The 21,826-nt window shown below is 43.2% G+C and overlaps 1 protein-coding gene and 1 long non-coding RNA gene across 8 annotated transcripts in view; one reads left to right on the forward strand and one right to left on the reverse strand.

Annotated features, from left to right (window-relative positions):
* The window catches only part of ITGB6 (integrin subunit beta 6), a 133,894-nt gene extending 115,273 nt beyond the window's left edge, over positions 1-18,621 (reverse strand). For 4 of the 7 annotated variants that reach the window (XM_021074450.1, XM_021074452.1, XM_021074451.1 and 1 more), the window contains exon 1: positions 18,208-18,581. The gene's annotated coding sequence lies outside the window, so the exon portion shown is untranslated. Of the gene's footprint in view, positions 1-18,207 lie in introns of all 7 variants that reach the window. The other 3 variants (XM_021074453.1, XM_021074454.1, XM_021074449.1) reach the window with 2 other exon arrangements.
* LOC110256935 lies at positions 14,497-20,992 on the forward strand. The gene is made up of 2 exons (XR_002339018.1): positions 14,497-14,922; positions 19,930-20,992. It is a non-coding gene; the product is annotated as an uncharacterized LOC110256935 (long non-coding RNA).

Genomic DNA, 21,826 nt, shown 5'->3' on the forward strand with positions numbered 1-21,826 from the left:
CATAACATTGCAGAGATGGTGAAATTTCCCCTTTTATAATTTATAATACCATGACTTTTATGGCTTTTAAGTCTTAAGAGCAATTTCATTTCTACTGGGCTATTAGTCAACAGTCTAATGAGATCAGAAGCACAGATTTACTGTCCACATTTTATTTTATTCATTTATTTATTTTGTGTCTTTTTAGGGCCGCACGCATGCCATATGGAAGTTCCCAGGCTAGGGGGCAAATCAGAGCTGTAGCTGCTGCTCTACACCACAACCACAGCAACACGGGATCCAAGCCATATCTGTGACCTATACCACAGCTCATGGCAACGCCGGATCCTTAACCCACTGAACAAGGCTAGGAATCAAACCTGTGTCCTCATGTATACTAGTTGGGTTCGTTACTGCTGAGCCACAATGGGAAGTCTGTACTGTCCACATTTTAAAGATGAGGAAACAGTCCTAGGATGACTCACCCAGATAATGACAAGACCAGGTGTCTCCTGGTGCCCATAGAAGTTTTTTCTACTAGAGCAGAAGCAATAAGGACCTAAGACATCTTTAGTTTTCCCTCCTGAAAGGGGCTGAACCCATTGCAACACAGCATATTAGTACACTGCCTTGAACGTTCTTCAGGCGAAGAATAGATATAAAGCTCCATATTCGTATCTTCCCCCTGCCCTAAGTCATACGATTACTTATAGCATGAATTAAAAAAAAAAAAAAAAAAAAAAAGCCAGGAGCTCTGGCTGGGGAACAATGGACTGAAGTCATCTCTGGAGCAATGGGATGCTGGTTACATCCTTGGCCAGCTCAGTGGGGTCAAGGATCCAGCATTGCTGCATCTGCAACAAAGGTCGCGATTGTGGCTCAGATCTGATCCCTGGCCCAGGAACTCCATATGCTATGGGGTAGGCATAAAAAAGAGAAAGAAGAAAGAAAAAGAAAGAAAGAAAGAAAGAAAGAAAGAAAGAAAGAAAGAAAGAAAGAAAGAAAGAAAGAAAGAAGAAAGAAAGGAAGGAAGGAAGGAAGGAAGGAAGGAAGGAAGGAAGGAAGAAGAGGGAGAGAGGGAAGAAGGAAGGAAGGGAGAAAGAAAGAGAGAGAAAGAAAGAAAGAAAGAAAGAAAGAAAGAAAGAGAAAGAAAGAAAGAAAGAAAGAAAGAAAGAAAGAAAGAAAGAAAGACAGACAGACAGACAGACAGACAGACAAAGAAAGAAAGAAAGAAAGAAAGAAAGAGGGAAAGAAGCAAAGGTACCACTGTTCCTGACATCCTTGAATGACATGGGAAAGTTTTCTTTCTCTCTCTTTCTAGGAATCCAGATGAGAGACCTCATCCTTCCAAACAGGTAGTCTTGATAGGCTTTCTTTCTGTGACCCCTTTTCTATCGTTTAAAAAAAAAAAGTCAGGTGTTCCCAGTGTGGCTCAGCGGAAGCGAACCTGACTGGTATCCATGAAGATGTGGGTTTGATCCCCGGCCTCACTCAGTGGTTTAAGGATCCAGCATTGCTGTGAGCTCTGATGTAGGTGGCAGATGTGGCTCGGATCCTGCGTTGCTGTGGCTATGGTGTAGTCTAGCAGCTGCAGCTCCGATTCATTCCTTAGCCTGGGAATTTCCATATGCCACAGGTGTGGCCCTAAAAAAAAAAAAAAAAAGAGTAAAATGGGAGGAGACTTTTCCATATGCTCAAGAAAGAGGTGGGAGAGGCATCAACCATCAGAGAGAGAAGATGGGGCAGATAAATATGTATACAGTAGGAAAAGCGAAAGGAAGGAAAAGAAAAAACCATGGAAAAGTCAAGGTGAGGGGGGAGTGAGTAATTAAGGCACTAGCTCAGGCTAAGATACCAAATGTGAGGTCACCCAATTAAAATTCAGGGTCCAGCTTCCCTTAAGGAAGCCAAAACAATTTTTTCAACACCTTCAAACGCTTTTCTCAAGCATGACCACCCAAAGTACATCATGACATACTTTCTAACTCAACTGGTATTTTGTTTAGTAATCCAATAACACTCTTTTCTACAGATGTTTCATCTTGAATTTATGGTATGTCAATTGCATTATTCTTCAATACGCTTTCGTAGCCCAGCCTGAGAAACTCCCGCCTCCACTGAACCTGCAGGTTCTGTAAGACCGTGTGTCCCAAGTTCCATCAGTAAAATCACAAATGAATCTTAAGGACACAACCTGTGTGTCAGTTGGAGGCTGTCTCCAAGTACAGGGTCTCTGTGGGCGTGAGTTGCAGACTGAGGTTATGCAGCTCAGAATTGCTTCAAGAAATTGCAAAAGACAGCTGGAATTCAATGTTTTACTGAATTCACTCCTCAGTGCACCCCGGTGCCTAGCATGGTACTGGCCACTGCAAGTTTCTGGAGAAATATCTGTCAAAAAAACAATTTCACATCCACTTGTGGGCTAACATACCCCTTGTTGAGCATATGTTTTGTATTTTTAACAAATCAGGGGATAAAATAACTATTTTCAGATCACCACATGGCCCACAATAAATGTACTTTGCTGCTTTAAAACATATGTATAAGTAAAAGCTCTTTTGTGCTAAGTTATTTTACTGGTCCTAGACCCTGTGATTATTACTCATTCAAGGAAATATCCTTCATTCACTCCACATGTTTCTATGACACCCCTATTAAGCCAGGCAGTATTGCTGGCCTTGGGGATATGAGATAGGCAGAGGTCCCTGCTCTCATAGAGCTTATATCCTGAAGAAGAGGAGAGAGACCACAAATAATACTGAAAAGTAAAATATAGAGTCCTTTAGAGAGTAAAATCCTAAGGAATGAAGAAAGCAAAGCAGTGGAGCCAGGAGCTAGAGTGGACACAAGCCCTCATTGAGAGGTGACATCTGAGTGAAACCTGATGTCGTGAAGGCTCAGCCATACCAGTACCTGAAGTGGAGCATCCAAGGCAGAAGGACATTGAAGATGGTGTATAGTATGTGCTCAATAAAGAGCTGATTTCAGAGTTAAGAGAAAGAATGGAGTGATAGGCATTGCTCTAGGTTTCACTTAATCTTCACAAAAATTACACACACACATACACACAGAGAGCTTTTGATGAAAGCACTTATTTATTTACTTATTGTCTTTTGTCCTTTTAGGGCCGCACTAGGGGCATATGGAGGTCCCAGCCTAGGGGTGGAATCGGAGCTGTTGCTGCAGGCCGATACCACAGCCACAGCAACGCCAGGTCCGAGCCTCATCTGATACCTATACCACAGCTCACAGCAATGCCAGATCCTTAACCCACTGAGCAAGGTTAGGGATCGAACCCACAACCTCATGGTTGCTAGTTGGATTCATTTCTGCTGCACCACGATGGGAACTCTGAGGAAAGTACTTATTACCACCACAGGGCCCATTTCACAGGTGGGGAAACTGGATGCAATAGAGGTTAAGAGATCTACAAAATCCACGGTGCTATCATGTGGCAGATGAGGGCTTTGAGCCCAGGGTTCTGTCCCCAGGGGCCTTGCCTTTAGGCCCTACTCTAGTGATGCATGTCATGTGGGCCTCTGTTGCTCAACTTTCTATGAAATTTTTGAAAAGTGAAGTCAGTGCTCATTTTGCATCTACTGTGCATCAAGCACTTTGTGGAACTCATCTCAAGTTCTCAAAAACCTAATGAAGCAGGAAGTACAATCAACATTTCAAATCACCCAGTTAGCATGCAATTCACCTTCGGTTGCCCTTCCATTTGTGGTGATGCTCATAAAATGGTACCCAAACCCATTAGTGCTCCCCCAGCCACTTGTTAAGGCTTCCATATGGCTGCTCCCTTGCAGCAATTCCTTCCAGAAGCCTGAGGGAAAGGCCCCTCCTGGGAATGAGTTGCAAGCGCAGAAGTCAGCCTTGTAGATTTGGAGAGAGAAGACAGCGGCATTTTGCCAAGGGCACACGTGTATCCAGGGAGCTTTTCTTTTCCTTTTCCTACTAAGCGTATCAGGCCAGGAATCAAAGACTAAATGTGTCTGTCAGCCAACACAGGGGACAACTGTGGGTAATCAAAGACTCAGGGGCAAAGAGCAGAGTGGTGGGCTGGGAGGCCGGCTCATCAGCGAAACACCCAGAAAGCCGCCCCCTTAACTCAGAGTCAAGTCTTCCTCAAGCTGCGATAGGCATGCTCCTCCACCCCGTGTCACACGAATGGGAATCTTAGCAGAGTGTGGGAGGAGGGCCAGGGGACTTTTTCTCTCTCAGAAGGATGATGATGGCAGGGCCCAGGCTGATCAAGTCAAGGCTGAGATGAAGGTATCTCTGGGCCTGCGCCCTTAGCACTAAGGCTGCTGTAGGCCAGCGAGGTCAGAGTGGCCCGTCCACAGCCAGAGCCATTGTCTGAAGAGTGACGACTCACCCAACATTTGCATCCCTAGGATGAACCCCTGAAGAGGGAGTAGAACAAGTAGCTGGTTTACCTGTCCCCATTCTGGGCTTCACCTGGATGTATCGAAATTAGCTGCATCTTTTCCAGCCAAGGTAAAGTACAGTTTACTGAGTTTCTTAGTAAATAGCTATACTGGGAAGACAGAAGAGATGCTTACAAGGAAGAATTAGGTGATTGTGGGAATGTGAAAAATTCTACCACTCATTGCCAGGTGGGCAGCAAGGACGTCCCAGCTCAGAGCCCCAAGGACTTTTGGGTGAGCACTTCTGGGAAAGCCACAGGGGATTAAATCTCCTCTAGGGACAGCACAGGGTTGTGGACGCCTCTTAGCTAAATCGGGCAAGCCCCCAGTATAACAGTTCCTCAGTGGCTCAAGGCTGGTGCTCCAGAGAGGAAGCACAGGTAGCCCCGCCTTGCAGAACCCCAGCGACAACCTTTACATCTGAATCATCATAGATATTTTTATTGATGAAGACTGTTTGTGGTGGATAGCAGTCAAGTGTCTTGAGGAAGGTGACATTTTTTCTCATTCAGAAACAACGTTATAGGAGTTTCTGTTGTGATGCAGCAGAAATGAATCCAACTAGTATCCATGAGGATGGGGGGGTCAATTCCTGGCCTCACTCAGTGAGTTGGGGATCTGGTGTTGCAGTGTAGCTTGCAGATACAGCTCGGATACCCATGTTGCTGTGGCTGTGGTGTAGGCTAGCGGCTGTAGCTCCAATTCAACCCCTAGCCTGAGAACTTTCATGTGGGGCAGGTACAGCCCTAAGAAGCAACAACAAAAACAACAGAAAGAAAAGAAAACAGAAGAAAAGAAGCAATGTTATGTGGGCTCCCACAGTATTGCCTGAACCCTGAGCTGCTCACAGGGGCAGAGGCACTTAATCTGAGCCTTGCCTTGGCTTCTTGCTGCTACCACTTAGGGAGGAAAATTGTGCCCTGGGGCTGGCAGGGCATAAAGCTGGTCAGGGCAGGACCTGGTTTATAGAAAGGCTAGCACACGTCTGACTGCCTTTTCTTGGAACCTTCTGGCTGGTCTTGTGTTCACACCGCTTGCTCTTACTCCTTCCAACTGAGACCTATAAATGCCAGGATGGTATATTCTTTTCAAAGTTCATTTAAAAGGTACCACTTTTGGAAAAGCTGCTAAGAGCCGAGTCTCTGCCTGCTTCTACCCACACCCCACTCCCAGCCACTCCTCTGGGCCAAAGGTGCAATGACAGCCCACAGCCAGCCCTTACAGGAGTGTCTGATGAGAAATCCCCAGTGCTCACGGGAAGGGAATGAGGTCCTGTCATCACACCAGGAAAGGAAGTTCTTGGGAATTGGTGCCTGTAGGAAAGTTTTTTCACCCTTGTCTGTAGCAAGAAAAACCACCTTGAACATCTCTCCCTGTATGCCCCGCACCCCCAGCTTTGTGTCTTTTCTTTTTTTTTCTTTTTGCACCAGGAAACCTGGGTGCCCTGGACATCTGGGCAAAATGAGTTTTGTTCCCTCTTGGCTCTGTGCCAGCTCAGACTGTCCCTGCCCCAGGCCATGGCAGCTGCAGGTGACTCACTGTCTAAGTCAAGTTCCTGCAGACTTAAGGCTGGGTTTGTTTCTCTAGGAAACCTCCAGAACGGCTCTGGACTTGCCTTTAATCAAACCATTGTAGATCGGGGATGGCCTGTTCTTACCATTATTCCTAGTATGTAGCACAATACCTGGGTCATGGCAGGCACTCTCTGTCTATCTGAGTGAATCAAACAGATAGACAGATAGACTGATAAATGGTGTGTTTTACCTGAGTTTATGTACATTATGTGGGTCAGTCAGGGTTCTCCAGAGAAACAGAACCAACAGGAGATTTTACTTATTTATATAAAGGTATTTATTTTAAACAATTGTGGGGACGGGCCAATCCAAAATCCATAGGGCAGGCTGGCAGCCTGGAAACTCAGGCAGGAGTGAATACTGCAGTCTTGAGTCGCAATTTCTTCTCCTGGAAACCTCTGGTTTTACTCTTAAGGCTAATTTGATGAGGCCTACCCACATTATTGAGAGTAATCTTTAGTTTTTGTTTGTTAGTTTGTTTTTGTGTGTGTGTGGAGGCGAGGAGCAGAGGAATGGTTTGAGCAAATCTCCTTTAAAGTCAGCTGGTTGTAGATGATAATCCCATCGACAAAATATCTTCACAGAAGCATCTAGATTCGTGTCTGATTAGCTAGCTATCAGGGTACCACAGCCTAGCCAAGTTGACACAAAAAACTATTATACTGTGTGTCAAATCATGTTCATTGAAACAAACAATTGCCACCACAAAAATCTCACCACCGAACAAACATGCAAACAAATATTATTTTTATATAATCAAAGCCCAGTAAAATAGAGTTAGCCTGAAACTTGGACCTTACTCCCATGAGGAGCTGACAGCAGCAAGATGCTTAAAACACAGTCACTGCCCTCAAGGAGGTAACTCTCTAGCAGTGGAGACAGTTGGGTAGACAGATAATTACAAAGGAATGTAATAAATGCTATAATCGAGATGTGAGCAAAACTTCCTGCTGCTATTTAAAGTTGAGTAACCTCTAAGTAGTCAGAATAACCTTGGTAACCTGAGAGAGGGTCTGATGTGAGCCAGGCTAATATTATAACCTTGGCTGCTCTGCAGAGAGCATTTTCAAATACCTTAAATAAATGGGCTGTGAAATGGCCAAAGGGTCTTAATGCCAGCAAATGTCAAGCCACCCAACTGGGTATTTGGGGAAATCCCGGCCAGGCAGTCACTCTCCTCCCACCACACGCAGCCCTTCCCGAATATCAATCAGACGCCAAAGGCCCTAAGCTGCTTGAGATCTGAGGTCATCTGGATAACCCCTGCCTCCCCCAAGAAATTGTTGAAGAAGGCAGGTTATAGAGGATGCTCTGCCTGTGGCCTTCCTTGGGGTGCAGGAGGTCAGGGCTAACATCAGCTCCATCTCTATTTTTGGAAGAGCAGCACTGTGTCCTGTTTCCCCTCCCCCAGTAGGTGAGAGCAGACCACAGGCATCTGTTCCCTGTCAACAGGGCTGAGGGCTTTTACAATGCACATGCTCTTCTACTTTCTTTCCAACAATATCTGTTGTCAAATTAAACTTGGGCTCAACAGATTCAATTGCAGATGCATTGCTAACGCCACGATGGGGTTGTCAGATTTACTTCTTGTCTCCTGTGTGGAAACACTAAGATCATGCAACTAAGAACCAATGTCTCTACATTCACAGGACAGTCCATGTGGTCAAATCCAATGGCAAGACTCCCAAACTGGGGTGTCCCTATGTTAAATCTGCCACTAAGTCTTGTGGAAGCAGAGAAACAGAGGGCAATAATGGGTTGGGGGGGGGGCACAGGAAAAGCAGCGAGGATGCTAAGAGGTCATGTCAAATTGTCAGGATCTGGCTCTGCAGAAGAGGATTCTAAGGCTGCAACCCGAAACCCAGGAGTCTGGAAGGAAAGGTCTTGACCTCATGGTGGTTGTCTCAGGAGGGTGGGGTGGGAAGAGGGCACAGAAGAGCCTTCCGTTTTTACTGTGTACATGACTACATTGCTTGAATTTAATATGAATGTAGTATTTAACTTACCTTTGGCATTAAAAAATTAAGAACACTTCAAGTTTTTTAAATGACTTGATTACTTACTCAACCTGGTTACAACAGTGGTAACAGCAGCCATAAGTCAAGTGCACCCTCTGACCTTGATGGGAACTGTTCTCGACCTCACCAAGCATACAGTTCATAAGAATAGACTGTAGGTAACTTTGATCTTATGTTTCTTGATGTGGATTTAAAAGCACTATCTATCAGGTAATCCATTCAAAACAGGGTCAGGCTCCTGGGGTCCCTATGCCAGGAAGTCCCATTTCCCCGCCTAAACCTGAGGGGTGGGGGACAGCTGTGGCCACCCCAGGGATTATTTGCCAACCCGGATCCAGCTAGGGACTGACACACGGTTTCATTATCATGCAGAGCTGCAGCTGGAAGCGGCTGGAGTGAGTTGGCATCTGCTTTTGCCGAGCACAATTTCTGCAAATAATTAACCACCAGAACTCTTGATTCTCTCTAATTAATGAAGAGGAAGCCTAGAATCTTCAAAGTCCACGAATGTCACGCTGCCATTGTGTCAGGATTGATCTCCTTTGTTCTAAACCGAACAGCATGCCTCTCCTGCCTCTCCTAATTCTTTATAAACTGAATTTTTCTATTACTAGTTGTGACAGCTAAGTAACATGACTTCAGAAATTCACCCGCAGTTCATGCCAGTATCAGAAGCCTGAATAATAATATTTTTTTTAAAAGAACTATAATGGAACAAGCTTTCTGTCTCTGACCCAGAATTAATCATCATGAAGAGACATCTCCTGAAAGGAGGGTTGTTAATTAGCCCTAATGGATCTTGTTAGGTGGAGCTAGAATTATGGAGAAGTCTGCAAACAGAGGGAAAGAGAAGACTCTTCCCTTTCTTTATCCATCGCCATGTGATGCTGGGGGGAAAGATGGGAACCGTGCTTCCAGGGGGCAGGGAGCCATGATGAAGGTCACGGTTCAGTTCTGTGAGACATGCTGATGTGTCAGCATGGAAATTCACCAACTTGGAACATCTTTGAGGAAAAGAAGTAAACGTGGGCAAAGGCCCTATCCCTGAGGCTTTAACTGAGCCTTTAATGAAAACCTCATGCAAAAGCCAGAGTGGAATCCTATTAAAACCCAAGCCAGGTGGAGTTACACCTCTGTTCCAATGGCTCCAATGGTTCTATCTCTCTAAAGGAAAGCAAAGTTTATATATGAGCCTACAGGGCCCTACTTATCTGGCCACTGTTTCCTCCATGCCCTCATTTTCTCTCTTTTCTTCCTCACCCACTTCATTCCAGGCATACCAGTTTCTTTGCTATTTCACCAACATCCAGCATGCTCCTACCACAGGACCTTTGCACTAGCTATTCTGGCTGTCTCTAACATTGCTTTCCAGATGTCCACTTGGCTACCTTTTTCTTTTCCTTTAAGACTTTGCCAAAATATTGCCTTCTTAATAAGTTCAACATTGACCATCCCATGTAAAATGCTCCCCGCCCCCTGCCAGCACTCCCCATTCCTCCTACCCTGCTATATTTTTCTTTTACCTCCTAACACACCATATCGTCTACTTCTTTATTAAGTTGTTAAATATTTACCTCCTTCACCTCTCACTAGAATATAAACTCCGCAAGAACAGGAACTCCTGTCTGTTTTGCTCTCTGATGCATCCCCAGCACCTAGAACCATGCCAGTTCAAAAAATATTTGCACAGTGAACGAATCAGGCCTCCCACTTTGGAGTGTTGCCTGGTATGTGTGAAGACAGCATGTGCCCAAAGTGATTGCTCAAACATCTCTTAAAGACCAGGGGAGGAGCTGGTCCTTTTTTCTGTCTCAAGTGTCTAGATAAAGTGCTGTTGTTTCTTTTTGCTGCCAAATGTTAGCAATAAAAACAAACAGTGTGCTCAGAGTTAAAGATTACTTGAGGTGTTTCTTTCTTTCCCAATGTCTTCTGACAGAAGAAGCTAGGGTGGGACTGGCCAAGGATGATGCTTTTATGGGAGGGGGGGGTTGGTTTTTGGTCCTCTGGGATATCAGGCCTTCTTGAAGGCCACAGAGAGTGGGGAGTTGATATTGTGCAGCAGAAATCATGGTGGGGGGAGAGGGGCCCTTTGTGTTATTCCACAGTGAGCCTACTGAGGTGAAGCATTCATAGGCACACAAGGAAGAGGCAGATCTGCTAAGGATACAGGGCGGGGCCAGAACAGGAGCTTTAAGCAGAGGGTTGCAATGGAGTCCATATATATGGATTGTTTCCAAGTCCCCTGATCCCCTCCCAACCCATGCTTCCCAACAAGAGGGCCATAATAGATTCCTGAAATGGACTCTTTCCATCAAAGAATGCCTGCTGAGTCCTGCTTGTCTGTGACTTGCTGGGAGTCAGGTAAATCTGGTAGGGGGTGTGGTCTAGACAGATGAGAGCCCTTGGAAGTGGGTAGATCCAATCTTTGCAGCACTGAATCTGTGTCTCATATCAATCCATCCTTAGCTCAGGAGGGCTGACCTCAGAGGGATGCATGTCTATGTTCAGCTAACAAACAAGCTGGTGCCAGGCTGAGTCCTGGGTCATGAAAAATAGAGTCCAGCCTTGATTCTGCAGCCTCTGGTTGAGTGACTTGAGCCATTCATCTCTCTATCTCCACTTTCCTAATACTTACATTTTTTTTTCTCATTTATTCCTCTAACACTGTCTCTTAATTTTAGAGATAAAGAAAGAAAGACCCAGAGAGGTTAAGGTACTTGCCTAAGATCACATTGTTTGTTAAGAGGCAGGATCAAAAAAATTTAAAATAGAGTTATCATATGAGTGAGCAATCCCACTTCTGGGTAGTTATCCAAAGGAAATGAAAACAGGACATCCAAAAGATATCCCACATCCACTTCAGAATTTATTCACAATAGCCAAGATGTGGAAACAGCCCAAGTGTCTATCAGTGGAGGAATGGACAAAAAAGATGTGGTCTATATAAACAATGGAATATTACTTAGCCATGAGAAAGAAGGAAACTGCCACTGGCCACACCATGGATAGAACTTGAAGGTATTATGCTAAGTGATAAAAGCCAGACAAAGAAAAATAGGCAAGGTATTTCATGTATGGAATATTAAAAAAAAAAAAAAAGTCATGGATACAGAGAGTAGAAATGTGGCTGCCAGGAGTTTGGGGGTGGGAAAGGAAGGAAAAAAGGAAGAGACTCGTTAAAAAAAGAAGTAGGGCCAGGATCTGAACTCTCCCTGCCAATTCGGTTTCTGTTCATAAGGCCCTTCAGGTCAGAAAGACACCCACCATAGCGTCCTCTTGGAGCTACAAATAAAACTGTTTTTATGAACAAAAAGGGGTTTTATCGATCTAAAATGAATTATTATTAAAATGGCCTCTCAAATTTAGAGGATGCTCAGAGGTTAGAGCTGAGAATCTGAAGCAAGTCCCTTGGGGGTAAAGGTATGAATTGTTGTTTTTTTAAAATATTCTAAATTCAAATTCCAAGGCTGACATTTAGAGCCATCCCTTCAAAGCCAATTTTGGCACAGTGCTCTGATTCTAAAAAGCAAAACTGACCTTCCTTCTTAAACACATATTCTAAATTATTCTGAAGATTCTTCCCCCTAGACTGCTTCCGACAACAAACCTGAAGCAGCCTCCAGGACACTCTTGCTGATTTACAACTGCAATCTTGCTAAAAGGAATGGGAAAAAGCCAAGATGAGTTTCTGTTAGACAGAATTACTGGCATGAAATACTAACATCACTACAACGTGGTGGCATAACTGACTGGCTGACTGCATGGCTGCCCTCCATTTCTTGTTTCACTGAAATAGGTTTTTTGTTACAAAATTGAGGGAGCCTTGTTCCTCAGCCCCCAGCCCCCAAAGGATGAAGGGAGAAGGCTGCTTACAGTCTTGTCTGGAGTGTGTGGGCATCTGACTCCCAAAAGCCAATGCTGGACCGGCGAGCCTGTGCTTGTTAAGTGCCATGTTGGTGGTTTGTCTCTGATGAGTGTCTGTGACTGCTGTGTGTAGAGCCCTTCTGTTTCCTGCCTTTATTGAAGGAGTAAAGACTGGGCAGGATGTGAGCAGTAAGGTCCAGCTGCCCCTGCTTAAAATGCAATGATTGGATAGGAATTGGATGTTTGGGTTTGACAAGACAGTATCTAAATGAGGAAGCAGGTACTTTCCCCTCATATTTATTCTTTCCCTGCAACTTGATCCAACCTGTCAATTAGTCAATCAAATATTTGTTGGCAGCACTCACCACCCATCCCCCCATGTCGTAGAAAGGGCAAGGTACAGCAAGAAGTAAAACCTTTCAAGTTACTTAAAAAAGAGTGGAAAATTGGAAGAGTGGAAAACTCAAATGAGAACAGAACTGGGGGTGCCACATGAAAGAATGGGTGAATGAAGCAGTTTAATAATAGCATCTTTGTGTGTGGTGTGTGTGTGTGTGTGTCTTTTTAGGGCTGCACTCATGGCATATGGAAATTCCCAGGCCAGGGATGGAATCAGAGCTGTAGCTGCCGGCCTACACCACAGCCACAGCAATGCAGGATCCAAGCTGTGTCTGCAACCTACATCACAGCTCATGGCAACACCAGATCCTTAACCCACTGAGCAAGGCCAGGGATTGAATCCTAGTCCTCATGAATACTAGTTGGGTTTGTTAACCGCTGAGTCATGACAGAAATTCTGAGTTTTCACATTTTTTGATAGAGACAGAGGAATCTCCCTCAACCCTTCTATAAGATGACAATGGGGTAAATGCCAATTCAAATGGTAGTCACCAGCCGTTTTGGTGTTGAGACAACTGGAAATGCTACAAAGCAGTGTGAGGACTGTGTTGAGTTAGAGCTGGTAGTTTATCACAAGGGAACAGCTGCTTACTAAGGGCCCTGTTGCATTATTGCTGAGTGAAAATGGGTACCCAGAATATATCTTCCTGTTCTTCTAAAACACGATCCTTCCCCATACATGTCATGGACTATGTTGCCATTTCTTTCCATTGGGTTTCCCTAGGCTTGCCTTGTCCTTCCATTTCCCCCACATGGAAGGGAGGCTCCCTGGTGAAGGCTGAGAGTTTCCCTCTGTGTCTGCTCACAGGGATAATCTAAGCACTTTGCACTAAAGAAACTGTGAGATAATAAATATTTGTTGTTTTAAGCCCCTCTGTTTTGTTATTTGTCACATAACTCAAGCTAATACATCCTGATTCTGTGTTTGGACCTCATTCTTACCTATCTAGCTTCATGCTGTTCACACAGGAGTAAGCATGTACTTTCTGCCTGTATCAAAACCTTCAATTGATATAAATTATAGGTATGACAGAGCCCTTGGAAGTACTTCTAGAAGCCTCCTTAAGATCAGCATTGGCTCTCTACAAGGCATCCTTATATATGGGACTTTAACCAGTTCATAATCCACTTTGCTATGAGAGAGACAACACTAGACATCAGTAGGAAGATTTGAATGGAGTCTGAAGAATTGTAAAGATTCAAACATGCCCAGAGGGATGGCAGGTGGGAGCATATTTGATACAAAAAGACAGAGTCCTTTATAAAGGTCAGATTCAAGGGACAATGGAGAGATGGCTGCACTGCAAGATTTGGGGAGGGGGCTGCAGGGGAGGACTGTGTTTGTCTTGTTCACTGCCTCCATCCCTCGTCTGGCAAATACATGCTCAGTTATATTTATATATATATATATAAAATTTGGGCTTTTCAGGGCCCCACCTGCAGCATATGGATGTTGTCAGGCTAGAGATCGATTCAGAGCTGCAGCTGCCGGCCTACACCACAGCCACAGCAATGCCAGATCTAAGCCAAGTCTGTGACTTATGCGGCAGCTTGCGGCAACACACCAGAACCTTAATCCACTGAACAAGGCCAGAGATGGCACCCACATCCTCATGGATACTAGTTAGTTTCTTAACCCACTGAGCCACAACAGGAACTCCTCAGTAATTTTTTTTAATGAGATAATGGAAAAATGGGGGGCTCGTATAGATGAAGAGATAGAGAAGTTTGAGTTTGGAGGCTAGTTAGATTTGAGAAGAATTATGGTTGATATCTTTTTCTGGGAGTTGATCTTTCACAGCTGGTGAGGGATCAGCATTTACCTGAGCTTTGAGCAGAACTTAAGTAGGGTTGATACTTAGTGTAACAAGGAGATGCTGAGAACTGTGGCTGCCAAATGCTACTTAAGATAGGCATGATTAATTAAACCTCAGCAGCCTCCTGAAGTATTTGTCTTGGGGAAAACTGCATGGGGGGAAATGACTAACCTAGAAAGGCAAAGGTAGAAACTATGCTGGTAACTGATCTTGAAGTCAAGGTTACCAAGTTATTTATTTAGTCTTTTTAGGACCACACCTGCTGCATGTGGAAGTTCCCAGGCTAAGGGTCAAATCAGAGCTACAACTGCAGGCCTATACCACAGCTATAGCAATGTGGGATCTGAGCCTCATCTGCAGCCTACACCATAGCTCACGAAACACCAGATCCCTGACCCACTGAGGGGATGGGATGCCAGAGATCGAACCTGCATCTTTATGGATACCAGTCTGATTCACTTCTGCTGTACCACAATGGGAACGCCCAAGGTTACCAGGTTAAGTGAAAGATCCTAAGCTGGGAATTTGCATAGATGAGCAGGGTGTAGAGAGGTAAGTAGAGAAGAGACAGCCTAGAGGCACACCGTGGGTAAGAGACACACGTGGTGTCTGTCTCAATTTTAACAGCCTCTTAGGTTTCTGAGTCTTTCAGGATTGGACTGTCTGCATGAGGTGACCAGCCCAGCCCCACATTTCCTTGCTCCTGACTCTTTTTCTCTGACCTAAGTCCCTGGCCCTCAAGACCTTTCTAGGTCATCTCTTGGCAGAAGCATCCATTTTTTTTTTCTTTTTCTGTAATGCAGATATGGGTCCTTAAGACTACAGACCAACTTCAAACCTGGTAAGTCAAGTTCTGTTTCCTGAAGGGCATAGGTTAAGACAGGACTTAGATTCAGATACACTTTCTTAAAGGCAACTAGATGATTTGTTTATGAGATTTATATTTTTATTAATACCACAAAAGGTATTTACAGCTTCAATTGAGATATAGCTAAATGTTGGGATCAATCAATAATATAAGGATCCTACAATAAAAGCCCTACAGTCGTTAGAGTCCAAAATATGTGTGTTTGTGTGTGTGCATGTGCATGTGGGTGTGTAAGCTGTGGAAAGAGCTTTGGAAGAGTGTCAGGGAAAGCTCCATCAAAAAGGAAATGCTCAGAAAAAAAGAAAAAACAAAGAACAAAACAAAACAAAAAGGTGACGCTCAAACTGAATCTTCGTGGGAGAAAAATAGAAAATCACTAGGTAGATAACTTAACTTGGCAGATCTGGAGACATGAAGGAGCCTGGTGGGTTTAGGGAAGAGTAAATGCTTAGTTTGGTCGAAGCACAGGGTATACTTATGTGATGAAGGGAAAGTTGGGAAGATGGCAGGAAGGAAATGATAAAGGATGAGCTGGAAAAGTAGGCAGGAGTTTCTGGATCTTGATGAATCAAATACTGGTCTAGGGAGTATGAACTTTATCTTGAAGGTGAGGAGGAACCATGGAAGGATTTTAAACCGAAGAGTGATGCACTCTGATTTGTGATTTTAAAAGATAACTGATGGTGGAATGTTGGTGAACTGGAGGCAGGGAGATTGCCTGGGAAGCCATTTCAGAAGTCTAGGCAACCATAGGTGAAACGTCGTGACCATAAACACGGAACAGGAGAGGATCAACAAGAGATCCTTAGGAGTGGGCATGGATCCAGCCTGGCAGTGACAGGACAGATGTGGTGGATGACTATAGAGATGAAGGAGGCTAAGGAAGCCCGCGGTTTCTTGCTCAGGCACTTGGGTGAAGTAATTTGATATATTTGAGCCATCTGGGTGAGCTTTGTGGCATTAAGCAAAAGATGAGTGTTAATATTACAATTTGGGAGTTCATGTTGTGGCTCAATGGTAGTGAACCTGACTAGTATCCATGAGGATGCAGGTTCAATCCCTAGCCCTTCTCAGTGAGTTAAAAATCCGGCATTGAGGTAAGCTATGGTGTATGTTGCAGACGCAGCTTGGATCCCATGTGGCTGTGGAGGAGGCTGGCAGCTGCAGCTCCTATTTGACGCCTAGCCTGGGAACTTTCATATGCCATGGGTGCAGCCCCCTCCCCCCAAAAAAATTAGCATTTGACATATCTATCATTCAGCTCTGGGAGTCCCAAAAGAGGTAGGATGTTGTGAAAGAGAGACGATATCAGATTAGTGCTTAGAATAGTTAAGTATAAAACTGGATGCCAGTGGCATGAAGGACAGTCAAGGGCCTTCTCGAGGGAAGGCCAACTAAATATAGCTCTGCGGGCTGGGCTGGCTGAACTAACTGGCCCATGTATTCTGGCCAGGTGTGGGTACCAACCCTGTGAGCAGGGTGGGTCCCCAGATGACCTTGGCCTATAGTTAGCTCTCACCATCAGCCGCGGCTGGTTTCCAAAGTAGGAGCAACAGCAGCTGACAGCTTTGGAAGCGTATTTTCTTCTCTGTAAAGAAAAAGTGCTCATAAGCCATACATTTCCCTAGTAGCTACTCTTCCTGGTTTGACGAAGGGCTTCTGTGGTAGAAAATAAGCCCGCAAAGCCATTTGAAAAAAAATCACCTTTCTCAAATCAAAATACCTTGGGTAACTTAGGAGACTACAAAGTGTAAGTTCTACCCCTGGAAAATAGGTCAAAGAAATGCCTGCTTGCATGCTTTGGTTTATAACTGAATCCCCCCTCCCCTCACTGTCCCACATATCACAATAAAAGTAAGTTAGAATGTAAGGATTCAAAGGCAGGGAAGGAATCTAAACCTAACAGAGTAGGAGTCAATGTTCCCTTTGGGGAACTGATGTTGGAATACAAGAATCTAACTTTGAGACTCTTAGATAAAAAATTCCTGCAATCACTTAATGTTCATGTCAAAACATCTGCTGGTAAGTTTGCTTCAGTGTATGGTAACTGGGAAAAATAGAGCAAGACTGCAATCCTATTTTTTTGTTTGTTCATAAATTGAGCTTTAGTTTCTGTACTTCATTCAGGAAACACTAGAGGGAGTGAGTCAGATGGAGGAAAAGGCTACCAGGAGACTGAACGGGAATAAGAGACACGGCTGGGGAGGAAGACATTTCTCCATTTCACTGAGACACAGAATTTTACTTACGTAGATGCTCATCTTTATACCGTCACTAAGTGACTTTATGTTTGAAACCCAGTACTCAAAAACTGTGATCTGCTGAGCCCGTTCAGAATCCAAAACAGGAAAGAACCACCATGATTTTCTGACCAGAATCTATATTCTTGTCCGTTTTAGGCATCTTGAAAGCCAATATGATATAGTGATATAGCTCTCTCTGTGACACATTAGAAGACACATTATTTGGATGAATAACCTTTCACAGATATTTGATTTGTGTGTGTGTGCATGGCACTGATACCTCCACGCTCTCAAAGTGAATAGTAATGCTACATAAGTGAACAGTGACGACACCAGGCATTTTCAGATACATGTAGGAATCCAGCGTGCTCTTTGTAGATAGCCTAGATTAGAAATTTCCCCTCTTCGCTGTCTCCATAGTTCTCATGAATTAGCTCTACAGTTAAACATCATTTCACAATCAGAAACACTGAGGTTAACTGGTCCATTGGAATGGAAGTGTCAATGAGAACTGACATTTATTTTTCTTGTTTAAATACCTAGTTCCTCGGTTCCACTGTGCCTCTTGCAAATGCCAAAAGAGCCAGAAAGGGCTAGACTCAAAGCACCTAATTTTAAGTTGTAAGAATTACTCACTCTAATCCGGAACAAATATCTTAAAAAGCTTCTTAAGAAACCAAACAACTGAATGTTAAAGTATTTTAATGAGTGACAAAATCATAATTCTATGAACTCTTGTCCTTAAATGCTAGCGGAGTTTTGAAGTACAATGGTTAAAAGTGTGTGTGAATTTCAATATAAGAAACAGCACAAGAAAGCATGCTAAGTTAATAAGGATCTGCCCTTTTACAAACAATGGGGTCAGTCTCACCTGGATGTTAATATCAAGAGAGTAGAAATAACATGATAAACTTTCTAAGGCGGCATCTGCTGGAAACGATCAATTATACTGACGAGGAAAACTTAGCTCCGAAATTTGGATTTGCTTTTGTTAGTCATGCATTATCCTACTTACCTCTCAGGGCAGACTTTTAATTTCAGAAAGTGCTGAGATGCATTACTGCACCCGTTATCAAAAGTCTTTGGCAGAAATAGCGTTTATCCTTGTTGTGGTAATGAACAGATTTAAAACATTCTGGTGTCACCACTCCTGAAAAAGCACATTCATTTGAATATTTCTTCCACAAACATAGAGAAATAGTTCATGAAGCCACATGGGTGGAGAACACTGTGGAGAGATATTGCTGATGAATGACAGAACGGCTGGGTGATTTACACGAAACCCCAAGTGTTCGTATGAGGATAGGTTAGGTTTAGATTGACGAGCAAATGTGTAACCAGCCTTCTGGCTGACAAATGGCAGAACTATGCCAGCAAGTTAGCTTCTCTGGAGGGAGACCAAAAGTAAGGCGGGAGGATCAAATTCATTCCATAAAGGACATTCAAACCTAATGGATGGCAGGGTGGCTGGGATATTAAACACATATAGATTTTAATATCCCAAAATAGAACTGGGGCGAATTTAGAGTTGAGCTGTCACCAAAGCCAATGACCAAACTCCTATCAAATTTTCCCTCTATTGACTCACAGATACAGAGAACAGACTTGTGGTTGCCAAGAGGGAGGGAGGGTGGGGGAGGGAAGGAATGGGAGCTTGGGATTAGCAGAGGCAAACTCTTCCATATAGAATGGATAAAAAAGGTCCTACTGTACAGCACAGGGAAATATATTCAAAATCCTCTTAGAAAAGAATATGAAAATAATGTCTGTATAACTGAATCACTTTGCTGTACACCAGAAGCCACCACATTGTAAATCAACTATACTTCAATTAAAAAAATTAAAAAAAAAAAATCCGCTCCCTCCCTGTATTGTGTGGGTTTATATTTACATTCCTTTAGAAAGCTCCTGCTATTTTCAAAATAAGTCTATTTTTACTGGCAGCCTTGGCTTAAAGTTGTTAGCCTCTTAAAATAGTTTGTTTGGGTCAACTAGAAAATGGAAATAAAACTGATGAGATTAGTATCCAAATGACTCCAAGCACTAAATTGTCTAGATTGGATTTGATGTATTGTGGTTGGGAACAAATGAGGTCAAAGACATCCACACAGTTTTTGCAAAGAAAGATGGAGTGTTTGGACCACTTTCTTCCTCTGTGGCTGAGCTGAATGTTCAGGGCTTTGGGTCTGCCTTCAAGAGAAGTGGTAGATAGTAACGCCAGGTACTGCGCCAGGTCCCCTGCTCAGTGCTTGAAGTGCATTATCTCATTTAATTCCTACCATCACAGTGGGAGTGGGTTCATGATCTGCTTTATAGATGAGCCTGACTTTCAGGGAGGTGACTCATCCAAGGTCACACAGCAGTAAGTGGCAGAGTTAGGATGAAAACTCCAGTCTGACTCCAAAGCACTTTCCATCACACTACACTGCTTCTTAAACATCCAATGAACAGTACTGGTGGTGTTTGGCAGATGGCAAGCCCTGTGCTACTTGAATAGTGTAGAAGCCAGAGCAGCAGAGAGATAGGAGTCTGAATCCTGACTCTACCATTTACTGGCTGTGTGATCTCAGAAAAATTCCTAACCTCTCTGAACTGTCTCCTCATCTGTAAAGAATGTGTATCTTGTGCATGGTGGATATTAATATCATTCATTGCTAACCTTCTGTGATTCCATGAGCCTTCGGGGGGCTTTTCATTCCCTGTAATTGAGGTACACATTTGTTCTTTTGCTTTTTAGGTGAACTCAGATGCGAAGAAATACTTCTATTTGAAATTCAAGAGTCGAGTTAATTTCTGCCCTAGAAGTATTATCCCCTCTCTGCAAAATCCTCCTCTTCTCTGGGTTGCCCCAACACAGGCTATCTTCTACTTCTCCAGGGGACAACCCCACTGGGTGATGAGCCTGGTGCTCTATTCCCAAGTGAGCCATGGAGAAGCCTGTAGGACATGCAAGAAAGACAATATAATTTTGTACAATGTTATTACAAAAAGCAACCATTGAAGGTGGCTTTCATCTGAAGGCAGTACTACTTCCAATGGTTAGAGAACAAAATATTCATGTAGTTGCTTATTTGGAATGCTTTATTTTAGTTCTATGAATTAATGAGGTTTTATTTATTGTCTTTCCCTCTATATACATAACTCACTACGATATGCTGACGAGCTTTTTCTGCTCATCACACTTCAAGCTCAACCCATCCCACCCCCGCCTGGTGTTGGACTCACACCCATTTTCCTGTTGATGGAAACGTATACATTGGCTCCCCTGCCATGAGCAGTCACCACCCACTGCTCACTGCTGGCATTCTTCAGGATCAAGTGACATGGCCTGGCTGTGTGTGGGGAGAAATGCTGGAAAATTCCTTTGATGTTGAGCCTTGTGACACTCAATGACTTAATCCAAGCTTTTGCTATTCGACCAAATGCCAAATGTGCTAGTTCCTTAATATCTATGATCTTACAGATGGCAGGATGGAAAAAGAAGAGTAAACTACAGGAAAAAAATATTTCAAAACTATTTTGCAGGAGTAATTAAGTTAAAGCTTGGGTTCATTGATTGAGCAGAGTTCTAGTTATCTCAGAGCTACTGTATAATACTTTAAAATTTTCATTTAATATATAGTGTGTCGATAATGTCTAAGGTGTTAGGAATGCAAAGAGGGGCAAAAGTTCATGTAGTGCTTTTATCCAAAGCATCTTCTGGTTTCCTTTTACCCATTATTGTTGGACGTTTCATTTTATTTTCTTTCAGTCTTTGTCAATGCTTATGTTTCTTGGTATAAAGATGTGATCATATCAAATATGTATTTCGAACCCATTTTTATTCATTTAACACTATAAGATTCTAAGCATCCTAAGCATGTAATGATGTTCTTAAACATTTCATTATTTACTTAAAAATTTAGGTTGTTTTCCACGACCGAAAAATGCTGTGAAGAAAATCTTTCCACATTTGAAGTTCCCCCTTATTATTATTTTTACGTTTTCAATGACATACTCTCATACCTGTAATTATTAGATCAAAAAAGACAATTCGATACATACTCATTGTCAATATGCATTGTAACTGCTTTCTGAAGGAGTTATACCAGTTTATACCAGCACCATTGTTTGACTATAATTCTCTCCTTACTGTCTCCATAATTATTGAGTTTTGTTTGTTTACATTTTTTTTGCTTCGATAACCAGCAAGATACTTTTACATCAAAAAAAAAAAAAAACCCACAAAATTTAACACCCCTTTTCTATTGAATTCATACAATAACCTTGCAAAGTCAACAGTCTACAGGTGAATAGATACTGGAAAATATTAGCTGACTTGCCCAAGTTGGTACAATATTATCAGAGCTGGTATTTGATCTTGCTTCTTTTGAGTCCAGGCCTGTTATGAGCTCCTTTCTATCACAGCTGCCCCTTAAATAAGCAGATGGGTCTAGGATAATGAGGCCTTCAAGAGAAGCTTGGAGAGACTCCGTGGTTGGTACCTCTAACAATGAAATTGATTAGCAGGACTGTCCAAATGGCTTTGTTCCCTTAAAAACCAAGCATTTCCTCAAACTGAGTGCATTTTTGATTAATGTGCACAGGTTCTTCCACCCTCCCACACTGCACATTAAAGAGATTAAACAAGAAGA

Source organism: Sus scrofa, chromosome 15, assembly GCF_000003025.6.
Source record: "Sus scrofa isolate TJ Tabasco breed Duroc chromosome 15, Sscrofa11.1, whole genome shotgun sequence".
Lineage (NCBI taxonomy): Eukaryota > Metazoa > Chordata > Mammalia > Artiodactyla > Suidae > Sus > Sus scrofa.